At 46.7% G+C, this 26,071-nt stretch overlaps 1 long non-coding RNA gene across 1 annotated transcript in view; it reads left to right on the forward strand.

Moving 5' to 3' along the window:
* The first annotated feature begins 20,856 nt into the window (after positions 1–20,856).
* LOC141974579 (uncharacterized) overlaps positions 20,857–26,071 on the forward strand; it is a 55,004-nt gene continuing 49,789 nt past the window's right edge. The window contains exons 1-2 of the long non-coding RNA XR_012635777.1: positions 20,857–20,886; positions 25,270–25,389. This is a non-coding gene — a long non-coding RNA (uncharacterized LOC141974579). The remainder of the gene's footprint in view (positions 20,887–25,269; positions 25,390–26,071) is intronic.

Raw genomic sequence — 26,071 nt, forward strand, 5'->3', positions numbered from 1 at the left:
GCTGAGAGCGGTCTGTCTTTTTGCTTTGCATTTCAGGGAACTAACAATAGTCCTGTTGGATCTGGGAGGGCACCGCTGGAGGAGAACTGCCGAGTCCCGATGCAGGATTGATTTAAAGACTTTCAGAATGGGCCATTGTTGCACACTATTCCAGCTTAGATCCTCAAAGTAACATTCTTGTTCACTTCCCGTATCTGCCGATGAGGAGTACGACCTGGTTGGTGGTGGTCTAGCTATGGTAGCAGGCTCTGAGCTGGGTTTTTCAGGGTTAAAGCATGTTGGATCAGAGCTAACATTTTTCAGCCTCCATGTTTTGCCACCCCTTTGCTTCCCCTACTCCCTCTCTTGCGCCGGGAGTTCCCACCCCTGCTGTATACACATGAGATTTGGACAGGCAATAGTGAATCCTTGGAGCTAGGAATCATTAGCATACTGGAGTTAGTCTCCGAGCTGGAAGTACTTGTCATGTTCAGAATATTTGCTTTTTAAACAGAAGTTATTTAAACTACCATCCCCCGCATGCACCTGGCATGGTATTTTTGAATATTCTAAGATTTAAAGAAACACCTTTAAAACTATCAAGTAGCAACTGGGACATCTTGGCTGGAGCCTAAGGCGAGTTAGACACCCAACTCACACTCAGCTACCCTCTGAGCACTGGCCAAATGAGGTCCCATAGGATACCGTACTATGCCATTATAAGAGACTGAGGTCTTCATGCAGGTCTCTGTGGGGGTGATAAGAGCTGCTCTTCATTCATTTGTAGAGGGGGCTTTCAGACTTGCAGAGCCTCATTAGCAACAACCTGCTGCTAAGTTTCCTCACACTGAAATCTGCCTATGGAATACTCTTCCCCAAGGAAAGTAGCAGAAGCCCCGTTGCTTGGGTTGCTTAAAATTGGCCAAAGCCTTGGAGAACAGATCATCCTGCTCTGACAGAGGAGAACAGACAAGAACCAATCAATCTCTTCCATCTCTAATGTCCATAGCTCTATGGACATGAGGTTTCACAGCCCCATGAACATGAGCAATGGAGGTGTGAATAGACCGATCAATATCAGTGCACAGTCTCCGACATAGAGCCCAGACTCACCCTCTTGCTGGGATTTGGTTTTACTGGTAGCCCACAAACATAAACAGGAACACCCAGCCTAAGCTTCTTCTCTGCGCTCAGCTGTCCCTAGGGTTCCTCTTCCGAACTCGAGAGACATTCCCACTCCCTGACATCCTGGTTGGATTTAATTGGACCCACCTGCCAGCATGATTCAGAGCAAATAACCTGAATTTTTTAATGCAATGGTTTAACAGCAGTCCCGAGGGGGTGTCAACAGAAAAGTCCTGCATCACTATGCAGGGTATTAAGACCTGATCCATTAAAGTGAGTTGGAGCTGGATCAAACCGTTGGCTTCTGGGATTAGATGGGGAAAATGCATGACTCAGCCAGTGGCTTTCAGAGGTGGGGCTTCAGCTAATCACACTATAGTGCAACATATTGGTCCTGACTTTTCATCCCCACTTCTCTCTTTCTTGGCAGGTTTGGAAGGCAGGTTTCTGTAAGAGGATTTACTCTCAGTTCATTAGGGCGCTTTGTCCTTAGGGTAGTTGCTGAAGTCATCTGCATTTGATATGACATTCCTATTAGCTGCATGACAGTAGCACTCAGAGGTCTCACCTCAGGTCAGGGCCCCATCATGCCAGGCGCTGTACATATATCTAGTGAGAGACAGTCCCCGCCATAGAGCTTAGACTCTAAATATGTTATACAGAGAAAGGGGGAAGGAGGGGAAACAGAGGCATCGAGAGGGGGAGTGATAAACAGCAGGTGAGTGGCAGAGCTGGGGAGAGAACCCAGGTCTCCTGAGTGCCAGTCCCCTGCCTTATCCTGGTGCTTCTTAACATCATAACCAGCCGAGCAACTCCCTCGGATCTAGGTTGCTACTGCATCAGCCAACATTTTGAAATATAGCCTGAGAAGCCGAGGGTGAAAGAGAAGAACTGACTGTCACAACGCCAGTGGCCTTTGAGTGTTCCCCATTTCAGTCAGCTCCAGGCACCCTAATCGACAATTTCCTTCAAAAACACCCAATAACCAAAACCAATCAGGATGGTGGCACATCTAACCCCTTCCAGCAGCTTCTAATTTAGAAGGCACAATAAGCATTTACAGAGGTAATTAACAGCAATTTATATCAGTGCTTTGTAAATGAGTGGTTAATACTAGGGGTATTCCATATGTACAATCCACCCATGGCTCCTTCTCCCCCTGCATTTTCCAACAGCATTCAGCACGTTACAAGGAAATTTTATACTAATAGTTTCAATTAGGTAAAGCGGTCGCCCTGTTTCCTATTTAGTTTATCTTTCAGGATCATTCCATGCAAGGAGTTTGTTTATTTTTATGTATCTGTTATTTTCAATTGCCAGACCCCTCTGGCTCTGGCAGCGTAGGTACCGTCTGCTTTCCCGACTGCACCCTCTTCATCCTGCTGCTGCCATTCTGTGGGATTTTTGTTGTGCTCGTGCCATTCATCAAGGAAAAGACAGCCAGTAGTCTGGTCTGACAGAAAGTGAGCCAGGTACGGAGTGCCTTGTGTGACCATCACGTGTCTCTGAACCTTCCCCTCCGCAAGATGACACAGATGTTCTCAGTAACCCTAAATGTGATGGAGATAGCAGTGAAATAACTCCGACCCCATCGTGGCAGGTAGGTCATTTTGTCGGCAGGGACACTGCTGCTCTACTTAAATAGTTCCTCAAAGCTGCCTGGCTGACACCAACACAGAGGACTCTAGCCTACCGCAGAAATGGGCAAGAGTCAAAACAAGCTCACCCTTCCCCAGCCAGTGGGCCTTATTCACCCCTGCCCTGCCTGTCACATAGACAGGGCCTCATCCAGGACCCTGCCTGAGCTGCCACTGCTGGAGCTAAGCAGCCACGTCTCCTCCCAGTGGGGGCTGTAAGACTCATATCCTCTGTGGATCAGGCACAGAGATGGACGGGTAACACAGACTGTAGGTGTGGGTTACACCTTCACCTTGCAACTCCAAGATGCTACTGTATATTCTGAGCAAGTACAGTACAGCTGTCCCGGTGAGTTATAGAAGCACAGTCATTGGCATTGATTTCACACAGTAAAACTGGACAGAGAGTCCCTGGAAATTCATTTATAGTAGAGCAGGGGAACCAACTGAGGTGGGTAATTAAGTGCTGTGATCATTAGCTTCAGGGGTAAATCAGCCAGGCTATGAGAAGCAGAAGATGGAGGCATGGAAAAGGGCTGAGGAAAACCTGCTCAGATCCCTACTTCATTTATAGTTTCAGGGCAGGATTTAGTTTTGGGCTCAAATTAATTGGTGCTGAAATGCCGCAAGATTTTACTTGGCTCACAGAAGCTCAGCTAATGGGGTGAGGTTATTGTTATCTGGCATGGTTGGAGAAATTTCATCTGCATCCACCATGGACCTGCATAACAGACTCCTTCCTACTTTGCATCCAGCCAGGAGCAGGTGGTTTTGGATCCAGAAATCTCCAACACCTATCTTGGGTTGGAAGTTCAAGCTCTTCCTCATCTATGGGAGGCTGACTGCCAATCAGTTGCATTTATGTGTCCACGAGCCAGCTGGTATAAGTCAGTGCAGCTACGTGGATTTACACCAGCAGAGAATCTGGCCCTATTTCTCTCCACCTGACATTGAAACCACAATCTCCTTTCTGTTTTCTGACTTAAGAGACCATTACGTTCCTTAAAGAATTTTTCAATGCTACCCAGTACTGCTCTCTGCGTGGCGCATCTTTGATGCAATTTTTAAGTCAACGGAAGCCCAATTAGGCCTTAAGGGTGAAATTCACCCTTGTGCAAAGAACTAGCCCCAGGCATATGTATCACTTACCCTCTATTTTATATCTATATGGATAATAGAGAGAGAGGCTCTATGGCTTACAGCCATGTAATGATAAGATACATGAGATAAACTGCAGCCTTAATGCTGCCTAATTACTTGGTGAATGTTATTTTATCCCTTTCCAATTTTCCTCATCAATTTTTAAATTTCATTATAATGATCCTGGTTTGTACATCCCTCTTTCCAGACTTTTATTATTTTTTAAAAGGAAAACTGTAGCCATTCATTTATTTTTTAATTAAAATTGTTGGAATTTTTTTAATCACCCCCCAGATGTCATTGGCTATTTTCTTTACTGCTAGGAGAGGAGAAAGAAGAGTGGCCAATTGTAGGGGCTTAATGAGTGTCAACCCCGATTTAAAACTTGTGGTTTCATTATTATTGTGGATCATGTTATGTTAGTACCTAGAGGCTGCAGCTGAGATCTGGATCTCAGTGTGCCAGGTGAATTTCAAAATTTGAATTTGAATTTCAAAAAATGTGACTTCGTGCAATTATCTTTGCAGCATGCACCCCAGCTCTAGCGCATTAATTACAAGACATAAAGCGAACATTTCCATGTCTGGTCTTGGACCCCATTGTGCATTTATTCTGGAATGTGGAATGTCTTCCTGCAAGTGCCATTTTCCAGCTTTACTGGTGAATATCATGCACTCCTACATCCATAAAAGAAGCTAGCGAATCTGGGCGTGTATAGACGTGTGCATATCCACGATCTTTTCTTGCTTTGTTTCACTGTGGCAATGGACACGGCAGTTGGCGCAAGTGCTAATCTTCAGGCCTTGGTTGTTACTCCCACCCAGTCATGCTGCTAACTGCACTGGGTGAAGAATTAGGTGTCTTCCCATTGCTGAAGGCCAAATCCCTGAGACACTTCATCTCCGCCTAAGCACTGCCACTGCAAAATAAATAATTAACAGCATCCTCCACATTTGCTTTACCATACAGATGCAGGCTCTACCCATTGCCACTGTCTTTGTCAAGTGATATTGTTCTGTCTGAATTTGTAGCTCCAGACAAGGGAACCCCACCATATGGGTGAATTGCGGATTCTCTTAACTCAGCTTTACCCATTGCATTATCACAGCGGGATGTCATCGTAATAATACAAAATACGCAGGCTACCTCCTTGTCTTGTTTCCTGGGGCTTGGAAACAATCAGCTTCTCTACCAGGGCACTGGTGATTTAAAAAAATCCAAACCCCACAACCCTAAGAAGCACTAAAAGAATAGCCGAAAGGAATGAAATAATCGCAGGGCTGCTGGCACCCTAACAATATAGCTTGCGATTCCATATTAGCTGTGTAATGGCTGCCACAAACCAGCTCTTTGCATGGCTTTACCTACTGGGATAGTGATGCGGCCGGGGCTGACAGAGACATGAGAATAAGTCACAGTAACATTGCTTCGCTGAAGAGTTAAATGGCCTGATTTTTAACTCCCACAGATGGGAATTGCGAGGGCCCAGTCCCTTTGAAAATCAAGTCACGTATTTATAATTGGCCTTGTCTAGACTAGGAAAATAGGTCTGTAACCTGTACTCTGGCTGAGTAGGATTTACTTGACACTGAGCTCAGTGTGTGTCTCATTTCTCCTAACTTTTCTCTTTTCTCCTCACAAAGATTCATAGATTTTAAGGCCAGAAGGGACTCTCCTGTACAACACAGAACTCCATCCAGTTACCCCTCTTTTGAGCCTGATTGCTGACCTCCCAGAAAGGCAGCAATATGGATGGTTGCTATCTTGGCGAGTGTTCCCTGATGGTATCGCACTGAGTAGCCATGCCGCGAGAGAGATGTAGAACATCACCAGGTCGTGATGACATTGCATCCAGACATAGACAGTTTGAGATTTTGATCATTCCATTGGCAGTGCCATGTCCACCTTCCAAAGGACGTGGGAATGATCCGGGACCTGTGAAATGCGTCACACCAGGAGTACGATCGCCCCACTGATGCTGAAGCTTTCCCAGAAAACCCTGAACTGGTGGGAAGCCTCGCTCAGCAAACTAGGACATAAAGGATGGCCCAGTAGTTGGGGGCATCCTTTATCTCCTAGGGTGTGGGACTTGAGAGACCTGGCTTCAGTTCCTTGCTCTGCCACAGACTTTCTGTGTGACCTTTGGCAAGTTGCTTACTCGCTCTGTGCCCTCGTTCCCCCTGCGTAAAATGGAGATAATAGAACTGCCCTACTCCATGAGGGTGCTGTGAGGAGAAATGCATTAAAGATTGTGAAGTGGTCAGACACCACAGCTATGGGGGGCCCCTTAAGCACCATAGATAGAATCCTGTTTGTCCCGGCCTTCGATTTATCAGTGGTGCAGTCCCAATGCTGGAGCCCAATGTACTCACTTCTTCAGTCAGGAGGAACTGTGCTGGCTTGGGACCTGCAGACATCCGCTGAACCAGTTGTGGTGTTGTTCTGAGGCCCACATGCTGTCGTTAAAGTGACTTTGAAATCAAATGGAGCACCAGTTAATATCCGAGGTGTCTGCCTTTAGTGCCTGTCACACACACACAGATATAATGGCTCTGGCCCATAGCTTGCGTTTGTCTGTGGACCTCATTTGGGAAGAGCCATCAAAGGGCTGGGAAACAGGTTCTTGCTGAAGAAAATTTCTCTCTGCCTAAGAGGTGCTGAATTTCCAGTCAGGTTATAGCTCTAAGCTAGGATTTTCAGGTACCCAGTTCCCACAGAATGCTGGATTCGAACCTTCCCTGAAGCTCTGTGCAAGTAATGGTGTTGCACAGGTTGACTCGAGATGACTTGCCCCAGAGATCAGGATGATGCCCCTCTGCCACTGTAGGTGAGTGTTTAGTGCAGGTTTGGTGGCTCAGCTGCGTGCAGAAAAGACAGTACTAGAGCCAGCCAGGGTAGTGTTCAATGTAGTAACATTTGTTACAGAGATGGAGTCACAAAATTATTCTTCAACTGCAGAGAGAATTCCATGGATTAGGGCGGAGTTCCTGTAGATGAATGACCTTTCTTTCCTACTAGGATTTTCATGCTTTAGGCAGGTAAATACACAGTTATCCGAGCTGGCTGGGAAGGAGTGTATTACCCCTGGGGCCTGCAACCACGAGGGTCTGGGTGTAATAAAGGAGATGCCCACATGGGGCAAAGCTATTTAAACACAGATAGAAAGCTGAACAGAAGAGCAGGGACTAGAAGCCATGCAGGCTGCAATGGGCAATGGTCTCTTTCTCTCGCTCAGGCTCCATGGGACTAGCCTGCTAAGGTCTGCAAATAAAGTCTCTGGGCCTAATGTTTGGAAGCTCTAACCCAGGTCCTGAGGTGAGGGTGTTTTGAACTGTTGTTACAATTACTCCTTCCCTGACACCTTTGTGAAGAGGAGACATGGTTTGTTGGTTTGTTTTTGGCTTCCCCTTGCCCAGATCCTTTGCAGTGAACTTATTGACCATTCAAGTGGGGAACAGAAGGCAGCATGTACCCACAGCACTGCACCTGGCCAAAAGGCAACGCAGGGGGACAGCACACAGCTTTTACACTGAACAAAACAGAGTCCCGTGATGACAGTAACATTGAAAGTTGCAACGGAGATCAGGGCCTGACTGTGCTGGGCCACCTACACACACCTAGTAGAGACAGACCCTGCCCCAAAGAGCTAACATCCTAAAAAAACAAGATAGCTCAGGAAGGATGGTCCAGTGGTTAGAGCACTAGCCTGAGAACTGGGCTCAAGTCCCTGCTGTGCAACAACCTCTCTGTGTGTGACCCTGGACCTCACTTAGCCTCTCTGGGCCCCAGTTCCTCATCTGGGGATAACTGCACTTCTGTAGCCCTACTAAAGACTGTTGGAGGCTCAGATATTATAGCAGGGGGTGGAGTGGGGCTAGATACCTACCTTGGATGGATAAACGCAGTGTTAGCCTCATTTTACATATTGGGAAGTGAGGCAAAGAGAGAGTAAATGATTTGCCCAAGGTCACGCGGGGAGCTCATGGCAGATCCTGAGTCCCCCCCGGCACTAAATCATGCCGCCCCTCCTTGAGTAGCATCCAAGTCCTGAAGTACACATGCCTTGTGTTATCTCCCTGAGATGACTGCAAGGTTATACAAATTCCACACAGCCGTGAACAGACAAGTGATGTAAAATCCATCACCGGGGGATGATGGATGAGAGGCATCCACAGTAAATCTGCAGCTAAATGAAAAACACAGATGTGACTTATTTTCATGTTACTTAACTGAGCTCTTACATCTGGGGGCAGGGAGGAGTGAGGGAACAAACCAGAGAATGAAGGAAGAGGAGAAGGCAGGTTTCTTTTCCTTTCAGAAACACTCGAAGCATTAAAAGCAGAATTTATAATTCAGCCCTGGGAGGAGCAGGGGAATGTGTAATTCATTTTCCATACATGGGAAGACAAAAAAAAAAGTGGCATTTTCATTTGTGAATCATAGATAGAGCCGTTCCCACACCAACCTTCCCGTATCTGACATACTAGCCAGGAACTGTGAGTTACCTGAGAGTCGTGCAACGTTGTAGCTCGACATTGCTGTGCTGTGGTTCATCAAAGCAGGGAAGGTGGTTGGGGTTTATTTGGGACCATGTGGAATGGCCATGGCGGTATGGGTATGTAGTTCTTTTCCTCTACAAGCATCACAGTGTGATTTTGAAAACACATAGAAGCCATTTTGCCTACTAGCCATGTGCAGTGTTGCTGTCTGCTGTTTAACAACTGCCATGTTTCACCCGAGAGGTGGCTACCTATCAGAGATCTCTACTTCCCAGTACCCCAGAAAGAAACAACTTTTGGTTAAGGTACCAGATGGGGAATTGAACCTGAGATGTCCCAAGTGCCCATCTTCTTGTGTCAGCCTGGGCAAGTCACTTAAATTCTTTGTACCCATATCACTGCCAAGTGCCATAGGTTGGTTAGTATTATTCACAGAGCTAGTCAGAGGCTGCTTCCACTGGAAATTTCCACTCTTCGGTGAGATACCAAAACCTGAAATATTACTATTCAAAATAGTGCCTGGGTGGCTCATGGGAGTTGTAGTTTGGGTACCTTCTGCCCCCATTCTCTTCTATGGGTCAGACTCTCTGGACAGACAACATCTACTATGAAATACCATTTTCTCCTCACTTGGTGAGGGAAAGGGATATGTCATAGGAGTCACTGGCCATATTGCATCATGGGAAATGTGGCCTGGCTAGAGAGCCTGTCTCACAGAGGAGAGTGAGAGCATGAGGAACCCATACAACAGCTCCCATGAAGCACTGTGGTACCATTTTGAATATATATTTTGGTTTGAGGACATTGCTTTTTTCCAATGAAATGTCAAAAATGTCCACATAAAGCAGACACTTTTCTCAAAAAAACAATTTTCTGCTGATATAAACAGTTTTGCTGGAAATTTTTCAACCAGCTCTAATTATTAGGCCAATTTTAAAGACGGGCAAATTGAGGCACAGTGAGCTGAAGTGACTTGCCCAAACAACATAATGAGATAATTGCAGAACCAGGATTTGATCCCAAGAGTGTTTGGCACTTACCTACAGGCTCAATCCACTTGACTCAAGTGGTTCTCAACATTTTCCATACCGTGACCCCCCATGTTATGACAGGAAAAAGTTTCAGGACCCTTCCGCCACATCTGGCCATAAAGAATGGAATGTTGGTCCTGACCCCCCTGGAGCACTTTACAACATCCCTGGGAGGTTGTGACCCCCTCCCCAAGCTGACATTGGACTAGACCAATGTCCTGAGCAAGGTCCAACTCAAGTGATGACATCCTGCCTCTCCAACTTCTTGCAGTTCCAGTTGCATACAGTATTCTTCTTCTTAACGCCCTGTCCCAGCATCTCATAAAGCTGCTGTTTAACAGCTGCCATGTTCCACTCCAGAGTTGGTTGCATTTCAGTGGTGGGCAAAGTGATCCCAGAGATATCCCTTAGCTAACCCCCCAAGGGGTGCTGTGCCCTAATTAGCCAACAGGTGTGAAGTGCTTGGATTTAAGGTGCTGTATGGCAGCAAATTGGTATTCGTGCAAGAGATATTTTAGCTATTCAGTTGAGAGGAAATTATTCCCCTCGTAGACAAGTGGGATAATTAATCATTATCATCTCACCATTAGATTTAATATTCCAGGATTCTGTGCATTCCCCAGCGCTGTAGCCTTTTATCAGACAGACGTTGACAGCAGCAGACGGTACTCAGCACTGATTAAACCCCTCCCTCTTTGAATCCGTTTATTCCCTTTTGAGGATGTCAGTTAATTGGTGGCATCCATCTCCCTACAGATACGGAAGAGATCACTCCTATGCAAACACACAAGAGCCAGATCCTCAGCTGGCACAAAGCAGGATAGCGCCACTGAAGTTAATAGAGTTACACCAATTTACGCCAGCTGAGGACCTAGACCACAGCCTTTCATGGCAACCCCAGAGCAGCATCCATGCCACAGGACATGGTTCTGATATGCCCTGGGCTTTACAGGGGGCATATCTGCACTGATTTCTTTGGAACAGTCTAGTATCTTCTCTCCACCAGGGGCTAGTATCAGCTGCTTCCAAGAAGGGTGTTAAGTAACCCTGCAGTCGGCAATTATGGATTAATATGCACCAAGGAAAAATTTTTTCCTTGCCCCCTTGAGTTAGAGATTAGCTTCTGCCCTGATGTAGGTGGATTTATATCCCTTCCAAATTAAGAGCAGCTTCACTGAATAATAAGGAATAATACTTTGGGGAGGAGGGATAGTTCAGTGGTTTGAGCAGTTGGCCTGCTAAACCCAGGGTTATGAGTTCAATCCTTGAGAAGGGCCCTTTAGGGATCAGGAGCAAAAATTGGGGATGGGTCCTGCTTTGAGCAGGGGGTTGGACTAGATGACCTCCTGAGGTCCCTTCCAACCCTGAGATTCTGTGATATTTAGCTCTTCTCTGGGGTTATACTCCAGAAAGGCAGGGGAAGAAGTAATCCATAATCCAATTTTCTCTGCACAGGACACACCAAATTTTTCCTCTACTGAAGTCCGTGGAGTGACACAAGGGTTAAATTTGATCCATTATTTCAAGATTTTGCTGTGCAGAGTCTGAGAGTGGTTGAATGAGTCATCGCTTTTGAGTGAGGCTCTGTGTTTGAGAATTTCACCACGATTATTCTCCCTATGCCAGTTTTTCTGTTTCAGCGCTAAGGTTTTTGGCGTCCATTCTTGCTTTTTTTTAAATTAAAAATGTAATTAAAGTTACACAAAGAAAGTTTAAAAAAAACCTTAAAGCAAAGGGGATGGGGAGCAGGCAAAAACAATTCTGCTGTAAATCTACTGCACAGAGTACTGCCTTTGTGTGTTTCTTCAGAGAGCTAACAGCAGTGCCCTTTAACTTGGAAGGCACACCAATAGGATGCACTTGTCTTGTCCTTTATCATTCTGCCATGCAGCAACTTGAAACTCCACTGCTTGGTCCTTTAAGATGTTTTATCTGTGGAGACTCTGGGTCCAGTTTGTCCCTCTTCTTCTTTTCTCCCATTTGATACACCTGTGCCAAGTGGTCACTTGCCTCTTTCTGTTCTGAGCCCAGCTGGGAACAGAACCAAATGGAAATGGTGTCTTTTGCAGAGGGCAGCAAAAATGTTCCTTGAATAATTGCCAGCAAATACAGTTGCCTGAACTGACCATTGATTTTTTTTCTTCCTTTCTTTCTAGAAGGTGAGACTATAGCTCGTTATGAGGGAAATCAGCTTCTATTGATCCTAAAGCCTGGATTCTGCTTGCAAAGCTCAGCTTGACTACAGAGCACGCTGCAAAACTTTCCACTGAAATAAAATTCTTCTCCTAGACTGGGAGGGTTGTGTAGTGGTTAGAGCAGGGAACTGGGGCTCGCTGACAGCATGCTCAGTGTTGTATCAAACAGAGGAAGACATTATCCCAGCACAAAGAAGTTACAATCTGTTAGACAACCAGTACAATCCAAGCACTAATGCACTGAGTGAAAAGAACTGACCAGCTTCTCTCTCTCTCTCTCTGTCATATATATATATGTGTATATATATATATATATATATATAAAGAAGGAGCTTGATTTTTTTCCCCAAGGTGTTGAGGATCCACAAACCCCACTGACATTTTGACAACCTGGTTTAATACTCTGAATAGTTGGATTGGATTAGTTCAAGAGCACTCCCAATCAGAGAGGCAATACATAACATCAAGTGTCCTGAGCATGGGGCTGGAATTCTAATCCTAACTCTGCTGTTGATTTACTCTATGCCTTTGGACAAGTCACTTTGAACTTCTCTGGGCCTTTGTCTAGTAAAGGCGGAGGGGGGAATACTACCCGCCTTACAAGAAGCTGGTGAGGTTTAGTTTATGAATGTTTGCAAAGTACCTTGAGAATCTCAGATGACAGAGGAGTGGAGAGTATTATAGCCAGTGCAGTGTCTTCTCTACAGAGGAACCGAGGAGACAACATTTGGGTCAGACTAGATTCATGTGAGGGTTTGGGTTTGAGACAGATAGTACCGTGATGGGTGCCCATATGAAAACCCAGATAGTGGACAGCTCAGGGCTGCGGTTCATGTTTGCATTCAATGACACCAGAAACTCATGAGAACATACTGAGTTTGCAGGATTTCCATCATTTAGGGTTGACATTTTGGGTGAGTTCTGGTGCATCTGATCTGGGAGAAATGGCTACTTTTGCTTTTGGATCCACCGGGACAATAAAAGCATGGGGTGCTGTGGGTGGCTCTAACCTGGGGATTGAAATCCCACTGTCCCTGAAATATGAAGGATGTCAGAGCTTTAGTTTTGTTGTCTCGCCACTCCCCAGGGGAGTTTTGCCTAAGTAAGAACTTCAGAATTAGGTCTATTGACTTTAATGGGAGTTTTGTCTCACTAAGTGGTTCAGGATTTGGCCCATTAAAGCAGATGTCTCTGTCTATCCAAAGAAACACTTTATATCTATCCCTTTATCAAGCTACTTTATATGCATATAACTGTGTTTACACCTCCCCGTTCCCCCACCCCAATCCAGCTTTAATTTCCAACAGTTAATCAGGCAAAGTGCTATGGCATGCTATCTTGTAATTAAAGAATTAAAGGCATACCTGGAGCATGCAGATGTGATGGCAAAGTTACATTATTGAAATAAATCCAGGCCATTAATTATGCATGTCCTTCAATCTTTCATCTCTTGATAAACCCCAGCAGCTTTTGGAATGAGGGCCGGGGGGGAGTTAAAAAGTCTGGAAGAATTAATGAGGCAGAAGAAGCCCCTCCAGGGGCACTGGGAATTGCAGCTGCTGAAATGCAATTTACAGAGGGGGCAGATTTCCTGTCGTTCTGGTCCAAACTTGGAGCCAGCTGCATTTACAGGGAAAGAACGTGGCTGGGTTGTGGTTGGTCATTTGCGTACGTTTTGAATGTCGTACCCAGAGTGCCATGCTTCTGGCTACTGATCACCATCCCTCGTTTTCCACAGGTGGAAGGGACACACTAGTCCCGCCAGCCAGAGCGGGTTCTTGGCTGCACCTTGATCAGCCTGCACTGGTTTGCAGATGCAAGGGAATCTCCCACAAGAGACAGCTGCTGCAGAAGTGTGGTCTAGTTGATAGGCCTCTCGGTTGGGACTCAGGTGAGCTTTTTGCAGTGTGACTTTGACGCTGTGCTTCTGTTTCCCATCCTGCTTTTTCCCTATCGGGGCTGTTTAGACTCTAAGCTAAGGATTGAGGTGAGGGAGCAGTTTCTCTTATTCTGTATTTGCCCAGCACAGCAGCCTGATCTAGGCTGGAGCCTCAACTAATAAAAGACACAGGTTCAAACCCCCTCATTCCTGCTTGTAAAGGTGGGATGTTCTTCCTCCTCGAGAACATAACACAATAGTCTATGAAAGGCACTCCGACGGAGGACCCCAACGCTCGTCTACGTGGCGGCCATGAGGTGAAGCCCCCTGCAAGAGCAGAGGAGGAATGCTGTGTGAACAAGCCACAGGACATGCTGGGGTGCAAGTCTACATAGCATCACCTTAAACCCCCACTTGTGCGGCAGAAAAGTCTATATAAAGAACGAGTTTATCAGAACCATGTGGCTAGGGAGGGAGCAAGCATGTCACATCTGCCCAAATCTTGTCATCAAGAAACTTCAGTAGGAAACCAAGCGATAGTACCATGCCTCCAGAGAAAGGAGAGTAGCAGCAAGTGGGTTGGTAGCTAGGGATGTGATCAAGGGCTGTCAGAAAATTAGTGGAGGCAGGTGCTGGACAAGTGGCCAAGACTCTTCTCCGGCAAGAACTGGTTTGTGTGTAGTAGTATAGGTCTGATTTTGGGATTAGCTCATGACCCTCGGCAGATGTTTTCATGACAGGACCTGGTTTTTGTGACTTGACAAGAGTCTCTGATCCCGGGAATTGCCTTCCAGCAATGAGGGGTGTCCGTGATCCATGGACCAACCCTTGGGAATTGACAGGAGCCTTTGATCTGCAGTCCAATTCCTGGCCCCAGCTAGCTGGCTTTGATGCAGAGACAGAGCTCTCAAGCCTTGGCAGACGTCAGAGATCCAGAGGCCAGGTTTTTGCATACTGCCAACTTTAAACTGGGAACTAGTCCCTTAGATTTTGATAGGCTCCAAGTTTGTTAATTCAGTGAGCTTCACAAAGTGAAAAAATCATTTTAAGACCCTCCCAAAAATAAAGTCCTTGGTATCCTAACTTCTTAGCTACCGTCTAAGGCCCTCGTCTGTTACATTCCGACACACCCGAGTAGCTTTTGGCATGTGAGTAGTTCCATTAAGTTAATGTACATAAAGTTACTCTGGTGCCTAAATGTTCATGGGATTGAGGTTAAGTGGTGGCAGTGCTTAAAAGGCATCTAGTTTATTCTGTGACCAGTTCCAACTGGCTGTGCTTAGAAACAACATGATCTTTTCTCTTTGGGACGCTCAGCCCTTAAAGGCACGGTCACCGATACCACCAGTGAGTCACTGGGGAGCACCTTTCTATATAGGAGAGTGTACAAAAGATATAAAAAGGGTTGTTTGGGGATATGAGTCTTTCTTACAAGAAATCTGAGAATCAATTAACATTTCATTCCATTTATAATCTCTCCAGAGGGGCTATAAACCCCCATGGTCCAGGGCATAAACTAACCTCTAATATTAGAAGGTCAAGAAGAAATTTTCTCCAGGAGCAGGTTCTCACCTACCTGCCTGCTATGGGTCCTGTCAGGGCCGGGATGTAGGCGCCGGGCCTAGTTGTTAGCATAGGCCAGGGGCCGGGTCCCCATGGAACCAGGGTTCAGACCTGGAAGGTCAGGAGCCAAGCTCAGGAACTAGGCCAGGTCAGGGAACCAAGAGACAGGACCGGAGAGCGCTAGGTGAGTGGTCTAAAGCCAGATGGAGCCCAGCTGTACAGATGACTTCCTGTTCCTTCTTCTTGCTTAAGCAGGGGGAGCCACCAGTCAGGAGCTCTGGTATTCCACCAGTTGGGGCCCGGGACTGACGTCTCCAATCTGAGCTGGGCTTGAAGGAGTCCTGGTTCTAGCTGATGCCAATAAGCCATTGGTTGCAACATGATGACACCTGAGGAATGCTACAGACCTGCATGCATGACAACCACTTGGCTAATTCTGGCTAGCAGCAGAGGCAGGCTACTGGATTAGATGGATCTCTGGTCTAACGCAGTTCAGCAGTTCCTATGATCTAGCAGAGAAGAGCTCTATTTTAACTAATTATTCAATGGGAGACCAACACGTGCTCACCTGGACAGTCACTAGTGATTTGGCATGGTTGGTAAATTACTGGGCTCTTTTACATTAACTGGATTAATTCATTACAAAAAATAGTAATCCTGCCATGCTGGATCTATGCTTGAGCTACTATAAGTGTCTTGACACAGGCAGCCAGCTCTCTGGCACTGTCTGAAGGCAGAGAAAGTTGTCTCTCTTCTCCATTTGGAGAAATTTTATGAAGTCAGAGGAAGGATGGTCTAGTGATTAGGACACTAGCCTGGGATTCAGGAGACTTGGGTTTTATTCCTTGCTCTGCCACAAGCTCCCTGTGTGACCTTGGGGAAGTCATTTAGCCTCTCTGTGCCTCAGTTCCCCATCTGTAAAATGGGGATAATTGCAGTGCCCCGCCCAGAGGGGTGCTGTGGAGTTCAATACATTAAAGAGTGGGAGGTGCTTGGAAACTATGCTAATGGGGGATCATATAAGTACCTTAGAGATTTAATAAGAGGTTCTGTAATGCCACTTGCTTTGGGAGAGGGACTGTGATTCCACGGACTTTGAGGTGAATTGTTGCAATTTGTTCATCCAAAAATGTCCCGAGCATTCTTCCCCACCCCCTATACAATTAGCTGTGTCAATGAGCCCCCAGATTTCGCCTTTTATTCTTTTTACAGTAGATTCTACAGCCTCAGCCAAGATCGGGGCTCCATTGTTCTCGGCACCATGCAAACACAGAGCAAGAGACAACCCCTGCCCCAAAGAACTCTCAGTCTAAAGAGATAAATCAAACGTTAGGAGGGGAAACAGAGGAATGGAGACTTGCCCAAGGTTATATAAGGTAGTCCGTAGCAGAACGGAGACCTGAACCCAGGTCTCTCAAGACTGAGGTTAATGGCCTATGCACTGTCTCTAGTTAGCTTTGCTTCTGGTGATATTTTACATCTCTTTCTTCCCAAGGGGTTTTACAAGCAACAGCACCACAGAAATGCAGCCACTTCTGGATTGGGGCAAAAGCAGCTAGGCAGGCAACTAGCATAGAAAAGATTTCACAGTAGGGAATAGGCAGGGTACATATTTTGGGCTAAGAGTATAGCATGCAATCCAGTATTTCAGGCTGCCTCCACTCAGTAAACGGCATGCAATTCAAAGCATCTTCATGAGGACGTAGCACTTAACTGACCTAGCTGAGGACTGAACCTATCATTCCAAGGAGACCTGGCAGCAGTGTTTCAAAATAAGCTTTTGAACCAGTCCCCTCCAACTTTTCCTGTTGCATAGGACTTAATGTCAGAGTTAAAAAGGGAAAAGTTTAAATTCCCTAATTGGCTTTATTAAGAACAAAATGGACTGGAAAGGTAATTTTTACATCTTACTGAGCAATTAATAGGATCCATTCCGTACATTTCGGGAGAGCCCATCAGTGTGCGTGGTGGTGAATAGAACTTCCATGCCCCGTAATAGTGCACAGTGGTATCCTCTAACCAGTGATGAGCTGCCAAAATCTTAACAACGGGTTCCCTTCTCACCCCACGAGGGGGTCGTTGCCCACCCCCACCCCCCGGGACTCCTGCCCCATCCAACCCCCCGCGTTCCTTGATGCCCCCCCTGACCCCTGCCCCATCCATCCCCTTCCCCTGTCCCCTGACTGCCCCCAGAACCGGGCAGGAGGGTCTCGTGGGCCACCATAGTGGGTGCCCACCTCACTCCTAAGAGCCAGAGGCACCTGCCGGGGGGTGAGGTGGGGAGTCCTGGCAGTGCTTACCTAGGGCAGCTCCCAGGAAGCATCCGGCAGGTCCCTCTGGCTCCTAGGGGCGGGGGAGCGTAGCTAGGGGGGGAGCAGGGGGAGTGGTCGCTCCCCCACTGATCACATCAAAAGTGGCGCCTTAGGCACTTACTCCCCGGGTGCTCCGGGGCTGGAGCCCCCACGGGGAAAATTTGGTGGGTGCAGAGCCCCCACCGGCAGCTCCCCGCCCCACGCCCGGCCCCAGATCACCTCACCTCCGCTCCGCCTCCTCCCCTGAATGCACTGCCCCGCTCTGCTTCTCCGCACCCCCCCCCCCGGCTTCCCGCGAATCAGCTGTTCGGCGGGAAGCCGGGGAGGGCTGAGAAGCAGGCGGCAGCTTCGCGCTCAGGCCGAGGGAGGCGGAGGTGAGCTGGGATGGGGAGCGGTTCCCCTGCGCGCCCCCGGGTTACCTGCTGCGGCACAGGCAGCCCTGCTCGTGCCCCCCCCAGCTCACCTCCACCTCCCTGGGCCTTAGCGGGAAGCCACCGCCTGCTTCTCAGCCCCCCAACTTCCCGCGTGAACAGCTGATTCACGGGAAGCCTGGGGGGGGCAGAGAAGCAGAGCGGGGTGGCGCCTTCAGAGGCGGAGCGGAGGTGAGCTGGGGCTCGGGGTGGGGCTGGGAGCTGCCGGTGGGGGCTCTGCACCCACCAAATTTTCCCCTTGGGTGCTCCAGGGCTGGAGCGCCCATGGAGTTGGCACCTAAGGCACCACTTTTGGCCGGTTAAATTTAGAAGCCCTTTTAGAACCTGTTCTCCCTCGCGGAACAACTGGTTCTAAAAGAGCTTCTACATTTAACAACCGGTTCCAGCGAACCAGCTCCAGCTCACCACTGCCTCTAACAAAGATTTACTGAGGTCAAAATGACAGTCAGAAACTGCTGATGTAACTGGAAATTCCCGCCAGGATTCCTGGGGCATGGTCAGCTGCCTTTGCCCGCCGAGGGCTGCAGGGAGGGAGACAGGGAGACAGGCACTGCTCCACTATGGAGATGCTTTCGCAAGCTGTGCCTGTCTCCCTGTTTCGCGTCACACTCCAGCTTTATAGCTGTTTATGTTGTGACATTTCAGATGAAGTCCTTGGTGCCTGTTTGATTTTACAGCTGCCGTAAGAAAGACTAGAGACCTGGGAGGCTGGCTCATACTGCAGCCCTGACTCAATTTCATGCAGGGATCTCAGACATGGCGTCTGCATTTTAAAAGTTCGACCCACTAGAGTCTATACTTACTGTGCTACATGTTACTGCCACACTTCTGCTGCCTTGTGACCCAGACAACTGCAGGTGATCAAATGATCACACCACCTAATTCTGATGAACATTGTGTGTTCAGTAAAACCTCCTCCTCATTGATCCAAGGAGTGTTGTGGTCCAAAGCTGAGATCTTGTTCTTACTGAGGCAAACTCCAACTAGATTCACGCAAGTAGAGGCCGAGTAATGAGCTCCTGGACCTGGCCATGTGGTAACTTTACAGCAGCTAACATTTGGGGAAAACCACGGTGTGATCACACGCCCTACGAGTCCCTGGGTAGTTATAGCTCTTTACTAAGTGATGCAACCAACTGCCGTTTTACATGAAATATCTAGGTCCTCACGACTCTGACTTTCTAGCTAATCCAGAAGAGGGAAGTAATTGGAGGCATTTCTAACAGGTACTATGTGATTCAACCGTATTACATAGGTATTCGTGTGCTAGGGACAAAGCAGACTGGAAATGTGCACTCAGAGCTTTCCAGATGAATGGGCTGAATTATTCAGTTTCCAGACGAGTTTAGCCCTTGTATTTCTGCCTGTGACTGCAAACTGATCCTGATGGGTATGAATGTATCCGTTTATTCATGGGACTTTGCGCAAGAGTTTGTGTGACCAAATGTTAGTTATTAATGATTGAAACGATCCATACAATTTTATTTTGGGTGCAGTGGCACTCAAAGGGTGAAGTCAGGATTGGTCCCCTCCTTGTGTTAGGTGTTTTACAAACACACAGGAAACCACAATACTGGCTTTCAAGTGTTTTCTAGGGGTTATTTACATACTATTTGCTTTTGGGTATTTGCTCATTGGGTGTGAGACTGGTTACTTGAGTCACATGGCATAGTTCCAGTGACTGACATTTTATAAAGAGAATGGTGAATAGCCAATAACAAGTTGTTATGATTATTATTTAATTAGTTGCATTACACTCGCATGTCAGGATCATTGTGCTAGGTGCTACACAAACACACACAGACACACACACACACACAGTCCCTGCCCCAGAGTGCTTTAGGATCTAAAAAATATGCAAATTCTGGTGCAATCATCATTCTTGGTAAAACCTTTGAAACTTTCAGGATTCCCAAACACAGTCGGGAATAAACCAGGGGTCACCCAAATCCTGAGGAATAAGAACTATCGAGACCTCAGGTGTGACAACAGCAAACTCACCACATGAATCCATTAAAATATACATAAATAACTATCTGTACTATTCCACCTGCTTCCGTGTTCAGCAGATGTGACTCTAATGGCAATGAGATGGGAGCTTCTGAATATGGATGGGTAGCTCAAAATAGAGCCTAATTTCCTTTTTTTATTTTTTTAACAATGGCTCATTTTAAAATCTGGTACAGCTGATCCAGTGACAAAAGAAGACAGAGATGGAGCAAAAGTGCTTACAAATAACCCTGGACCTCTGCCTTCTTAAGGCAAGGTCAATGGTCTTTTTGGTCTGATAGATCGGTCTCTCGTTTGAGCAGTCAGGATTCCCCAGCACTCTCAAAGCCAGGTGGCCTCATCTGGTGCAGTGCTGAGAGCCTCCTGGCTTTCAGTGGGAGCAAAGAGTGCTTGGCTGCTGGCTAGAGGCACTCAGCACCCTGCAGGATCCGCTGGCTATTTTGCAATGAATCGTCTATCACACATGCTTTGGAGGGCAGGGAATGCTGACCTCCTTCTTGAGAAAGTTAGTAAGAATTCCTTGTTGCGGGGCAATGGATGTTTGTCTGTAAGCTTTCTGTGTGACCGTGGGCATGTTGCTTAGGCCAGGATCCTCTAAGTACCTAATTCCCATGGGAGTTCGGTGCCTAAAATGCTTTTGAGGATCTGGGCCTTCATCTCTCTGTGCCATCTGTAACATAGGGGATAATAATCCTTCCTTTGTCAATTTCCATTGCAAAATGCCTGTGTCCAGGGACTGTCAATTAGTGTATTTGCACAACACCTCGCTGCTGGGGCTTCTAGGTGCTATTGCAGGGCAAACAGTGATAATAAATTCAGAAAACAGCAATTGCAAAGTCATACCAGCAAAGCTAGTCAAATAATACCACCGTCTCCTTCATTCAGAGACGGAAACCGCTGCACCGTAAGAGGTCTCCATGGTAACATGTTTTAAGTTGTGACCTATTTCTCCCCCCCGAAAAGCTAGAGAAAAGTAATAAACCATTTCTACTGCTGAATCAACAAGTTAGACTTTTCACTCCTCTCCAGCACCCTAAATTAAATCCAGACCGAGGAAGGGCAGACATTGCTGTACATAATGGTGGGTAAGTACTGAATGCACAGTGTGGGTTGTCTGTAGCGCCTTTCATCTTGAATGACCCAAAGGCATTTTACAAACTAGTCTCAGAGGCCACGTCACCCACATCTCATGCACCGCAGCTGGGTTTAACAGCACACAGCCACACGACACTATATAGGACAGGGCAGTGGCGCTCGAACTCTTTTAAGAGTGGGGGTGCTGAAAGCCAGCCCCCTTACCCCGTCCGTGCCACCGCCCCCACCCCCGAGCTGGGGCCAGGAGCAGGGCCGTGTCTCCGAGGGGGGGACTGAGGCTGGGAGTCTCAGCCGGGACCCCGGGCATGGGGTCGGGAGCGGAGCCCCGCCTAAAAGCTGGGGGGGCGGGGCTGCAGCACCCCCTGCACCCCTAGTTCCCGCACCTATGGGACAGGGAATGCTGAGGCGTGCTCTGTCTAGTGGAAATGCGGAATGCAGGCAGGAAAAATGTAATTACCCAGTTTGGAACTTAGCCAGGTGACCATTGCTAACATACAGAAAGTGTCAAGGGGATCTTAAATTACCATAATAGGCCCCGATTTCAGGGAATACATTTCATATGAAAGATGGCACAGTCCCATGGAAAACAATGCTGCAGCACTCGTTCAACTCTGGCTGTGAGCACCACCTACTGGCACTGCAAAACCTCTTCCTCCAGCACATGCTGTTTCCCATCAACACACCGCAGATGCTGGCCCCCGCCTAGCTTGTGAGCGTGGACGAGGCCAGTGCGCAAGGTCAAGGTAGCAAGACTTTAGGCACAGCAGAGTCGATGATGCTTTTGCATTCAGAATTCAGAGCCGAGCAAGCCACAATAACTGTGCACTGAATAGCGTGGTGAAGCCTTGTTGAACATCACCAATATTCTGGTCTTGGTCCTATGCAAAGCAGCTATAGCACGGGGGAGAATCGAGACTTCTCTGTTAATAACCTTCCGTGTTGCTCACTCAGGCAGAAAGGAGAGGTATTTAAAGCTGCTTATTTCCTTTCACCCAGCGACATAAATAAATGATGATGCCCACTCAGCAGGAATCATCCTCCACCCAGGACTCGAGCTTTCAGAATGCATCACACCGGGCTCTGTGATTGCCTGTGACCTAGTGAGCCGGGTGCCTTTTAAGTGTTCTAGTTTTTTGCACAAGGACATGAAAGCACATTTCACCTTGCAAGTTTCACACGTCCATCCAGCGGAACCTCTCCGCAGCGGAGAGAGGCAGCCTTGCCCTTCAGAATGAATATGATCAGGCTCCGTGTTCAGGTTGCTTTTATTGACTTGTGCAGGTGGAATAGTTTGAAATAACCCAATCAGCGGGGGCCAGCCAGTTCACTCTCTGCAGTGACAGTCGCTGGAGATTATTAACCAGCCATGGTCACCCGTGAATCTTAAATGATGAGCTCAAGCAGCGGGAGGAAAACACTTTGATTTTTTTTGCTTATTACATTTTTTATTAATTAGCACCAATTACACCCTGGTATTAAGGGTGAAAAATCCGGTGACGGGGATATTGCAGTGGGAATTGCAGACATAAATATGGGATGCTCCGGTCCTTGAGACACTTAGAATTAGATGGTACAAAACATTGGCAATGGGGACTCGTTTACAGAGGCCCTGAGCACCCGCAGCTCTCACTGAGTCCAGCTGGGACTGGAGGACAGATTGTGGAGTTTCCCAATTTGTGGCCCCCCCATGTAAGGGTCAAAGGCAGTAACCTCCCTTCCCTGAGCACCAGTCTCTCCAAAAGGAGTGGGGAGGAGGCAGAAAGCACACAGCATCCTCTTTAGAGCAGTGGCTTCTTAACAGCTCAGGGAGGCATTATGCCTTCTTGAGCAACGTCTCCCTGGGGTATTGTGGCTCTGCTCTGTTCCCTTGTCCCCCACATCCCCATGTTTAAGATTGTGCCTTAGTGGCAGAGGCTGACCCATAGGGAGAAGAAGATGGTTAAGGCACTCACCGGGGCTTTAACACACATGGGTTCAGTTCCCAGCTCTGCTCCAGACTCTTTGTGTGTCCTTGGTTGAGTCATTTAATCTCTCTGTGGCACAGTTCTCTACCTGTCAATTGGCCCTAGCCCTTCCTGTGTTGGTCTTGTCTATCCAGGCCATAAGCTCTTCGGGGCACGGGCCATCCCTTGCTGTGTGTATGTATAATGCCTAGCACATTGGGGCCCAGATCTCAGTTTCGGGAATGGTCATAGCGGGTCTGGACTAAATGGGATCTCATAAGGCCTGTCTCTCTCTCACTTTAGTGATTCCACGTTGTTGGTGGCTTGCACTTCTGTTTGCCAGGAACACCTGCTTACGGGACATCTATCACTCTGCCCGACATTCCCTCCCGCAATCTGCCTCTGTCTCTCTTCTTAAAAAGGCCCAAATGTTACCTGTGTCTAAACAAGAATCCCAAACAGCCCCAGTAACTTAGAGGCCAATGAAAAAAGGATGCTACTCAAATGGGAAATTATTTCTGTCCCTCATTTGAATGCCATTTAGTGATGCTAATATGGAAACGTATCTTTGATCACTGCCACCCCACAAACAGAGAATGGCACCACTTTCGTTAGGCCGTTGTTCCTGGCTTTCTTCCCTCTGCTTGCCAACTGCATATTTATTCATGCCCTGGCCTGGGTCCTGGCAAAACAATGGTGGCCAATAAATGTGTCAATAACAATTTGGAATCATCAGGTCGTGATGTCCTTGAATTGGTTTTATTCAGGGGGATGATCTGAAATATTTATATACAGAAGCTGGCTAGTGAAAGAGTAATAGAATAGACGGGGACTATTAATGGTTGACAAACAGATTTTCTGGCATATAATCAAATTGTCGCGTATGCTTTGGGTCTGTGGGGGAGGGGGGGAGGGTTGAAGTCAACAAGTTAATGAATTACAGTGTAGACATGGGCTGTGGTAGCCCGCCAGTGACTATATGCTGTAGCAGTTCAGATTGCAATTGTCATTCACAGCGATCGTATTCTTACTTATAAAATTAAAAGATGCTTTATATATAATAGGCGTGATACATTTCCGCGTGCCTCATATGCCAGGGGGCTGTGTTTAGGTAGCGTATTACAGTGGTTGGAGCAAAGGATTGGAAGTCAACTGTAAGGGGGTCAATTTTTATGAATTTGCCAGAGATGCCCGTTAGATTTTAAAGCTGAAATCTAACAAACTAGATTTGCTAATTGGATAAGTATTATAGACTGGATAACCCCTTTTTATTGCGTAAAGGGCGTGTGCTTTAACGAATGTAATATTGGGTTCTTTGCAGGTCAAATTTTAAGCTGAAGAGGTTTTTTTTCAAATCAGGACACCTGGTTATTCTTAAATAATCAACAATGTATTAATTCACCCAGAACCGCATGAGTAGACAGTCCACAGTTTCACCCTCCAGTGTAGACACAACCCAAGTTCTAGGTGTGTACTGCACACACAATACAGCCTTGCAAGCAATTTCCACAGACTATAGTTGAGACCCAGCAGTTATACCGAGGAACACTGTAGATCATCAAGATTTCTTATTGCATTTACTTCTGATCATCAATTCTTTAGTACCTAACACATTTATCACACGCCCAAGGATCCATTTGGCTTTGAGGCATTTTTAAGAGCATGGTCCCTGCTGTTTCAATGGATTGGTCCAAAAGGGACAAGTTTAGAATATCAAAAAGCAATTGCTTTAAGTTAATGTTTGAAATCTCTCTCAGGCTGACTGGTTTGAACTTATAAAGGAGCTTATGAATTAGTTAAAATCTACTTACTCGATGTCTCACTGCAGAGTGTAGACTTTCTCAAGGTAGACTTCAGGTTTTTGTGTTAAGGAACGGAAGGGGAAATACAGTCTTTGAAATTGAATCTCACCACATCTTATTCTCTTAGCCCAGGGATGTTGGGAGAATTCTTTCCACACAGTCGGTCTGGTCATTCATTGCACAGGGGGTTCTGCAACTTCCTTGTGGGTTCAGCCAACTCTGGGGTTCACATGGTAACCTCCGGTGTTATCTATCTATCTATCCTGGTTTCAGGGCTCCTGGGGAGGGGGCATCCTTTGATTTCTATTGCACATTTGCCAACAGAGTGGTCAGATTTCAGTTGTCTCCGTTTTTCTGCTGCTGCTTTCAGTGGTGGAGTGTAACAAGTGTCATCAATCCTTTTCTTATCGGAGGCTTTTTATGTTTGATTCATTTCAAGGATTGTATTTTATTATTAACCTATATTATTCATCAGCATTTCCCCCTTTTTAAGCAATTTTTTTAATAATCCAAAATTATGCCCTGTTTTATATCTTTCAACATTCCTTCTTCCTTATCATTCCTATTACTGCTAGAGTGCCACAATTATTCACAACGCAAACCAACAACCTCCCCTGTAATCTTACAGATTTGATGGGCATGCTTCCTACACTCTTTGATTGTACATCAGCATTTCATGGCATTCAGGGTTTTCAACAGAACAAGAGATACCATCCACATATGCAGAGATGCACATCTGACTCACAAGGTAAGCAAATGTGCAGTTTCCAAAGGAGAGCGAAACACATATGGAAGTGGGAAAATAGATTAGCCATAGTATATTTGGTTTACAAGGTAAACAAATGTATAGTTTAACATTTGGGGTGAAAGCATGTGGTTTGGATTTCTTGGGGTAAAAGGCAGTTGGCCCTATTTGACCTTCTCATAGCAAGTTATTTCTAGTTTGGAGCCATCTCTGGATCCATTCACACTGTGCAAAGGGTCACATTGCATAGGAAAGCCATTGCCTGCTAACTTTCTAGCATTCATTTTCGCTGTGTGGTGAAGGAAAAAGAGGTTTTCTCCATATGCAAATTATGAGCAATTCTTGCCTCGGTGATTAACAATAATCTCATGTAACCATTTTAGTTTTTATCCTTGGGGCGTGAGCTCTCAGTTATGTCTCCTTTGTGGGTTCTATTCCCAGACGTTCCATGGACTTGCTGCTTGAGCTGCTCTGTGCCTTGTTTTCCCCATTTGTTCCAAGAGGGGTATTAATACTGCCTTTACAGCAGGGTTGTAAGGGATAATAAATATTGTAAAAAGGCCATCTGAGAGGAGCTGCCAGGTCTGGGTTAGTGCATAAGGCGGTGACACAGATTTTAATAGAATGTGAGCACATGCTGCTTTTATCTGCAGAGCCACGTTACCTCGCTGTCTATCTAAACATT

Source organism: Natator depressus, chromosome 19 (genome assembly GCF_965152275.1).
Source record: "Natator depressus isolate rNatDep1 chromosome 19, rNatDep2.hap1, whole genome shotgun sequence".
NCBI lineage: Eukaryota > Metazoa > Chordata > Testudines > Cheloniidae > Natator > Natator depressus.